The following is a 9721-nucleotide window of genomic DNA, read 5'->3' on the forward strand; positions in this document are numbered from 1 at the left end:
CAACAATGTAATCGATTTTTCACTTGTATGATTTTTTTACTATTCCATTCCCTTTCTCTCTCTCTCTTTAGGAACACATTAAACTAAAGAATGAAAGGAACATTATTGTTCTCGACTGCAAAAGAGATCCCTTGTCCCTCACTCGCACGAAATCAATATGATTATACATTTTATACATTTATACATTTACACGTTTTCTGTTTCATATTCAGACTGCATGACGAATTCTCTTCTTTTTTTTTGTCTCTCTCTTTTTTCTTCCCCTTCTAATTTTTGTTTTTTTGCTGTCACTGTTTTGTTGTTGATGATATTATGTTATAATAAATTAATACTATTTTAATAACATTATCATTACTATTATTGTTATTGTCTTGCTCGTCCTGTGTTTTTTTTTTTTTTTTTCTATCATTATTTATTTATCACCATTATCATTGTTAATACCATAGTTGTTGTTGGTGGTGTTGCAGTTGGTTATCGCTATAATTTTCCTTATTGTTATTATTGCTAATATCATTGTTCTTATTACCATTACTAGTATTATCATTACAATTGATTTTATCATTTTATCATTATTATAATTAGTAGTAGTAGTATCATCCTTATTATCACCAGTAGCATTATCATTCCAGGTTTCATTACTATTATCATTATTATATATATTACTGTTATCAGTATCAATGTCTTCATTATCATTATTATCATCAATATCATTGTCATTATTAGATTTTCTCTTATCAACTTATCTTCATTATTATTGCAATTGTTTCACTATTATTATTACCATCATTATTTTATTATTTTACCATTATTGCTACTATTAGTATCATTATCATCTGCTTCATTAACATCACTAAACGACAGTTTCATCTTTGAAGAGGAAAGGGCGAGGAGGGAGAGGTTTCTGGACAAAGATGCACCGACAGCACCATCTGTAGACTAATTTCGTGTTGCGTAACCGATTTTTCCTTTTTTATTTCCCTTTTCTTTATCACACACCCTATCGGAAGATTTCAGGAGCTCACGCAGGCAATCTTGCATAATATGCAGTTTGCAAAATTCGATGAACGAGTTCCCTTGTAACCCGAATATAAAGGGCTCAGACCCGCAAGAAAAAATCGTTTACATGACCCGGAAACTCAATGGAAGGCGCTTTGGGAATGTTCGCCGAGCGCGTACCAGAAAGCTAGACATGTTGACTTGGATTTTACAAACGATAAAAAAGAGCGAGGAAATTGGTTCAACGAATGAGGGATAAGGGAGAAGAGAACGTGAAAAGGGAGATGAACGTCGTATCATGCCTAGGAAGTTCGTGTGTCTGTGTTTGTGAATACAGGATATTTGCTTGGCATGTAGTTTTACGAGTTTAGTACAATTAAAGGAAACTTTTATGAAATATTACAAAATAAAATACATTGCACAAACAAATGCCAAAATTGTCAGTTTCAGAAAAATGGTTTATAGTATAACTTTCTGACATTTGTTCTTTGCACAGTACCAGTAGATGTAGATTCTCCTGGTCAACGGGTACATAAATGTTTCAGTAAGCAGTGTGGTTGAATCCTTAGTATTTCATGCCCGTAGTTTTCAGTAAGTATACTGATTCTTCTCAGCTAGTGATGTTTATATTGTATGAATGTATGTTCAAGTTCAATCATCAGTTTATACAGAGAAGCCTCCGTGCCCGGCTGTCAGTTTAAGAAGTTTCCATCGTCTGGAAGCTCGAGCAGCAGGAGCATCACAAACTCGAACACCAAGCTTGAATCACCGTTCGGAAACACTAACTCAAACGAATCATTTTTCAAGTAAACATTGATTACTATTTCCTTTGCACACAAACACACATATATACATGTGTGTGTGTGCCCCCCCCCACACACACACATATGCACACACTGTAAATAAAACGACCAAGAGAAGAAGAAGAAAAAAATATCTAGGGCTTCTTTGCTGCATGGCTTCTTCAAGCACTGAAAAAACAATTTAATGAAAAAGCCTTGTTCATAATCATGTTTTCTTGTTCTACCCTTCCCTGTTTTATTTACAGTGTGAGCGTGTACATAAAACACACACACACACACTCAAATATATGTGTGTGGGTGTGTGTGCGTATATATATTAACTATATATATATATATAACATTATAATAGTATATAATATATATTTCATACATATATACATTGTATATGCATATATGATATAATATATATAGATATATATATATATATATTAATATATATATATACATATACATATGTAGGTGTGTGTGGTGTGTGTGTGATGTGTGTGGTGTGTGTGGTGTGTGTTTGTGTGTGTGTGTGTGTTGTGGTGTGTGCGTTGTGTTGTTTGTTTGTGTATGTGTGTCTGGGGAATAGAATGTATATATTATATTATATGCGTGTGTAGTATAGATACATATAGATATATATATATATATATATTATATATTACATATATATATAATCCATATATATATATAAATATACATACATGTAATCTTATATATATATACATAATAATGTATGTAAGGGTATGAATATATATATGTGGGTGTATATGTATGAAATGTATATGATAGCAAATATATACACCCTATATGTTTAACTAAGATATATATATACATATATATATATATGATATATATATCTATACATATCTATATATATATACGTTTGTGTGTATATATATGTATAACACACACACGCACACACCCACGCACAACACACACACACACACATACACACAAACACACACAACACACACACACACACACACAAATATATATATATATATATATATATATATATCCTATATATATATATATATTATATAGACTCTATATATATATATATATGCGTGTGTGTGCGTTGTGTGTGTGTATACATATATGTATCAATAGATAATATATATATATATATATAATATATCATATATATACATACACACATCTATCTATATATGTACACCCACACATACATATATAGATAGATAGATAGATGCATATATATAGGTGTATATGTGCATTATATATATATATATATATATATATATATATATATATATATATAATATATTGTGTGTGGTGGATGTGTGTGTGTGTGTGTGTGGGTGTGTGTATCAATATATATATATATAGATACTATATATATATTATATATATATATTATATATATATATATATCACTTAATCATATATAATTATAATACTACATACACCCACATCTTATCATATATATGTACAACCCCACAAATACTATATAGATAGATAGATAGACTGCATATATATGTGTCGTGTGGTGTTCTTCTGGTGGGTGTGTTTATGTGTGTGTGGTGTGTGTGCTGTGTGGCGGGTTGTGGTGTTGTTCATGTGGGTGTGTGTGTGTCGTGTGTGGCGCGCCAGGTCTTCCACGTGCGTGCTCCACTGGCGTGCGTGTGTGCCCTCAATTGTGTGTGTGTGTGTCTTGGTGCATATGGGTGTGTGGTGCCCTATGTGCGTGTGCTGTGTGTGTGTTGTGGCGTGTGTGTGTTGCTAGCCATGTGTGTGTGTGTGTGTGTAGGCGTGTGGGTGTTACGTTATTTATATTGTGTATGTGTTCATTAACTGACAGATGTTTCATTTCATTTTATCTTCACTTAATAATAGACAAGTCAGTAATAATATAAATAAGATAAAACGAATGAGTTCTACAAAAGCTACAAAAGCCAAACGGACGCAATTGAAACTTCCTGACACAATAAGAGAAAGTGATCTGATATCTCCCGATTGAAGTCCCGCGCAGAGCTTCAAGGAATCAAATCCCAAGTTCTCTTCAGATTCCAGACGCATTTTGTTTATGTTTGAAATACATCGGGTCGTCGGAATGCATTTCAATCTGTGTTTCCCAACATTTTCTGGAACGGTGTTGCCACGTTTGGCTTTCACATCTAGTATAATGCAAAAGAAAGTAGTATTGTAAACTTCTGAATGCGCCCCCGCCATAACTTTTACAAACAAAAATTGGACACCGTGGAGGTTATACAGATCTGATTTTGGTATCAAGCTTGTAAGTCAGCTAACCGAAAAATAGGTCCCTACCACACATCGCAAAGTTTATTGCCAGGCCAAGCCACGAGATAAGATAAAGGTAACATATCAAAACAATAAAACTACAGGTTTTAGGAACTGTTAGTTTTTTAACATGTGATGCATCCCGCAGCACAACTGTTACCCACGCAACCGCCCTCGTAATCACTACAGAACCATATCACTCGATGGATCTGTGACCCGTGCCACCATGACATTGCCCATAAAGTTTCTTCATCCACTGTTTTGCACACTTGTCTAGAGCTCTTTCGCAGTCATACGTTGGCTTGGTCCATACATATATAAGAACCCGTAATAGAACCACAAGATCGTGTTTCGCACGTATTAATTTTGCCTTTCCACAAACTAATGCATACACCATAACTTAACACGGAATACTACATACAGGATCAGACCCGTGGCGCTGACTAATGGCATAAAAATACCAAAAATAAAAACATTATATTATTTGTGTTCCGATTCACCAACAAACTGTTTTTAAAAAAAAAAAAAATTTTTCGTAACATCTTTTTTTTTTTTTATTTGCCATTCTATTTTTATTCCCTGTATGATACAACAATGATGACAGCTCGGAAAAATCCCTCATCTGATCATGTGAAATACACAACGGGTTCTCTCGAAATCTAAATAAGACCTTGGACACAAATGTTGCCAAAATCAAGCAGCTCTGTCATAAAGTGGATTTCCTGGGGCATTAAAGAGGACAAAGAAGTAAAACATGAAAAAAATAATAATAGGAAGAAGAAGAAGGGGGAAGAACTAAGAGAAAGAGAACGTTCAGATATCCATGGAACTTACACGATTAAGCAACACATTCTAGAGATGGGAATGCCACGGTTCACATATTAAGGTCAACGCATTCGGCCGGACAATTGATTGTAAACAGAGGCCACAACAAAAAGCAATTGGACCTGAGAAAGATTTATTTATAAATGATTTCACGCGTTTTGTCTCTGTGTTACATCTATGTTATTCCCCTTTTGATTTCTTTTCTTCTTCTCATATTTTTTTCTACACTTACAATCCTCTTATCTCACCTTATTTTTTCTTATTCCATTACAATCCTCTCTATCCTCTTTTACAATCACTTATCTGTCACTTTAGGTGAATATTATATTTACACGGTTAGAATGTAGTGGGTCAGGTTGATACACCAATTAGTATTTACGCTAACTTCAGAAGAAATATGGTGACTTGTATTAGATGAAAGAAAAGGAGAAAAAAAACATTTGCTAAACTGCACATAATCATCCTATCTCATCTACTACCATATCATCTATTATCTTATATATATTATACTATACATATATTACTATATATATATATATTGATATAACTTATATACACACTAATAATACCAATACTAGTCGACACGACAACTATATTTATATATATATGTTTTTTGCTACGTGGCGTCTTCTACCCAAATATTGAAATGTATACGTGAGCCAACTCGATCTGATATGCGTAGCGGACGCAAAGCGGCAAGTAAATTGTGTTAACTACGTGCTCCTGATGAATAATAATGCCAATCCAGAAACACAAACCTGGACAATATGCAGTCAGAAAATCACGATTTTTATGCGAAAGACACGTTTTTTTCTGTTGATTAAAGCTTTTCTTTTCTTTTTTTTTTCTTTTTCTTTCTCGTTTTGCCTTTTATTTTATGCTCGCGTGTTTTCCCTTCTTGACTAGATTGACTTGTTATCCTCTTTTTGTTTTTGTTTTCATTTTTTTTCCTTTTCTCTTTTATTCCCTTTTAATGTTGTTGGGACGCTTTAGTGATGCCGACGATGTAAAAAACGAAAACAAATAATTAGATAATCGACAAAATTGCAAACCTTACATATACATCATATCATATCCATTACCATACATACATACATGATCCATACATACAATGCACACATACCATCACATACATAACATAACACTTATATAGCATACATACCACTCATCATTTACATACCATACCATACTATAACATACATGAACCAAACCAGATCATTAACACCCTACATACAGAACATAACACACATTACATACACATACACACATACTACACATAACACAACATTATGCATGAATCGCAAAATGCACAATACATTACATTTCATCCACCATATATAATAAACTACAATACCATTTCTCATACAGACATGCATACCATACACTACATACATACATATCATACCATACATACACTACATGCATATTATAACCGCATACATACATACATATAATACATAATACATACATAACCACTACATTACATACATACTATACCATACACATACACACAATACACTACATATGCATCAGCGACAATATACATAGTACACGCCACGATACACATTATACTTATCATACACTACATATTACCATGCCTACATTTCTCCATCCACCACATACACTAATCCAGCGCCCGACATACTATGATAACAAGTATAACACAAAAACATACAGAGAAACAATACACCTCATAGCAGGCACATCCTTATTCACACAAATGCACCTTGCACAGACATATCTACAAATATAAAAACAATTCACACATATACAACAACGATCACCGCAGCTCATACCACACACTTATTACCATACAACCATACACTACAGATAACATACAATTCATAAAATTGCTCAGGCAAGGTTTAAACGCTATACTAAAGAACTTGCCGACCCTCGCCTCATCCATCAATCATTTCCTTTTTATCTTTCCCATGAAGCAAAACAAATGTATTTGGATTTTTTTTCTAGAAGTTGAAAAATCAAAATACCTTCCGCAATTCATCTACATGTCAAAGCATTTTAGACACTTTTTGTAGGATGTGCTAGAGATTCTGTAAACAGCCGTGTTTATATCACCTTCGTGAACAGAAAAAAATAATGAACTTTTTTATGTGTATCGGCTTTGATTAAAAGTTGTTTATTATAATGATAATTAATTTTTTTTTTTTGAAATGTCAAAGTAATATAAAGGACCACACACACACATCATACTCACACACACAACACTACACACACACACACACATTGATACAAAAACACACACACACACCACATATACATATACTATATATATATACATCTTATTAATACATAACACCTAATCAAGTACTTATTATTATATCTATTATATAAACATATCCATTTAACGTAGGTTCATGTCTGAGCCGCCGTGGTCACAGCATGCTTACTCATTGCAGTTTTCCACGTTGCTAGGTGCATCTTGCAACAACCCTACGTGAGTACGTGGCTAGGGTCCCAGTCCTTTCCACGGGAGAGTGCCGGTGTTACCTTTTTTTCTTTTTTTTTTTTTTTTTTTTGTTACGCGTAAGCATATCTTTTTATTGCTGTATCCGGTTGGAACAAGCACTGACTTGAGGATGGCCTGGCCACCCAAGTGGGCTAGGCAGGCAACCGAAGGTGAACGTCTCCTCTTGCCCAAGGCAAAACCCCTTCTCCCCAAACCACCACACGCACGACGGCTCGGTCTGACCTCCGAACCTCTCGAACCAGATTGCCGTCGTGACAGGTCGATTTGAGTCCGACAGCTTTAACCATCTCGAACACCGCCCGCCTGTACGATCAGTCCCTTCCTGATTTCTTGGCAATTTAGAGCCGGTGGTATCGCTCATTGCCTTCCAGGCCCAGGGTGTTTTTATCGTTACTGCACCATCTCTATTTACACGAGCACTGACTTGGGCTGATTGGTCTCCTAGGGCTAGGTAGGTCAAACGAGGTGAAGTCCAGGCCTATGGAAAACCAACGCGCGGTCGGTGACTCGACAACCTTCTGAACTACTCACAGCATGACCCTCCCTAGGTCCATTCCACGGCCTCCTACACCAGGATCGTCCTCGCATTGAGACTATACACACACTGCACAGGGGCCGGGTAATTCACAGGGGAAACGAGCTTGGTGCAATACCTGAGTTGGCGACTCGATTATGACAAGTAACAGTCCCATGAACGATATCCGGTGCAACTGTCGGTTAGACACCCATGATAAATATATAATATTCCAATCATACCCTTCCTACATATTGACTCATATATGATATATATATAGTATTTATATATACACTATTTTATAAATTATAAAATTATTTATAATATATACATATTACATACGGACATATATAAATTATATATTATCATTACAATATACATCATATATATTATATATACATATATATATATGTGTGTGTGTTTGTGTTCTGTGGTGTGTGCTGTCGTGTGGGGTATCCTATTATATATAATCTATACTTATATATATTATAACCATCTCATTCATACCTAATATATATATAATAATATACTACTACTATACATATATACATTTATTATCTATAATTACTATATAATATACTACCTTAATATCCGACTCATATCCCCCCACCATATATATAGAGGGCGTGGTCATCCCTCTCTGAAGGGAAAATGGTATTCGTTGGGAATGTTGAATATAACGACCGCCATTACATCTTGCTTAAGTATACGAGGGCAAAGTTTTCGCCACATCTTCTGAAAACGGATTTTCGACCACCTACTAAGACACCAGAGACCGGAGCAGTTTGGATTCACTCCGCTTCGAGTAACTATGGAACGCCGTTGTGAGTTCGGTCGTGGGTTTGCTTACAGCCTACATCGTCCTCAAGAAGGCGTTTGACTCAGTGCATCGAGAATTGCTATGGGAGATTCTAAGACTCAGGGGAATTCCTACGCAGATTATTTACCTAATAGCAAACCTCTATAGTGGTACTGAAAGTGCTGCAAAATGTGGTGGGGGTCTGTCCCTGTTAATTCAGGGGTGAGGCAGAAGTGTCCTGCACCACCATTTTCATCCACCTGCATGGGCAGGATAATGGGTAGAGCTGCTACCCAAAGTCAGTGTGGAGCAACACTAGGCAATATCAAGGTCTCAGACCTTCACTTTGCTAATGATGTTGCTATCCCATCAGAGGCCCTAGAGTCACTGGTGGCTGTACTGGTGGTACATTTAGCAATGAGGCGAAATCCTTGGCTCTAAAGGTCTCCTGGACCAAGACCAAGATTCAGGACTTTGGGAGCCTGTTAGGGGAATCTGTTCAGTCGATCCATTCTTGAAGTAAGGACATGGAAGTCACACATCCTTGGTGGTGTAGTCCATATCTCTAGACTGTCAGACCAAGGAGTCAGTAGACATATTGGTGTGGCAATATGAGCCATGAATTCTATCAACAAGAGCATTCGGAGATGTCGCGTAAACACTATGCAGCACTCAAGACCCTCAAGATACAATGTCGTTAGTTAACGGCACATTCCTCGATAATGCCACGTATTGACTCTATGGAAGCGAAAACTGGACGTTATACTAGGCCTTGAGACCTCGTTTCAGATCGCCATCGCCAGATGACATGGGTTACAGTGGCCATGGCACATGATGTTAACCGACAGTTGCAACGTGATATCGGCTGGGTCTGATTTATGCATAATCACGATTGCATCGCCAACTCAGGCTCAGTGGGCATACCCAAGCTCGTTTCCTGGTTGAATGACCCGCGGCCATCAGGTTGTGTCTCTGCGAGACAATCCTGGGTGTAAGAGGCCCGTGGGATGACCTAGGAGGTCATGCCTAGAGTAGCTCGACGAAAC

The sequence above is a fragment of the Penaeus monodon genome, chromosome 10, assembly GCF_015228065.2.
Source record: "Penaeus monodon isolate SGIC_2016 chromosome 10, NSTDA_Pmon_1, whole genome shotgun sequence".
Classification (NCBI taxonomy): Eukaryota; Metazoa; Arthropoda; class Malacostraca; order Decapoda; family Penaeidae; genus Penaeus; species Penaeus monodon.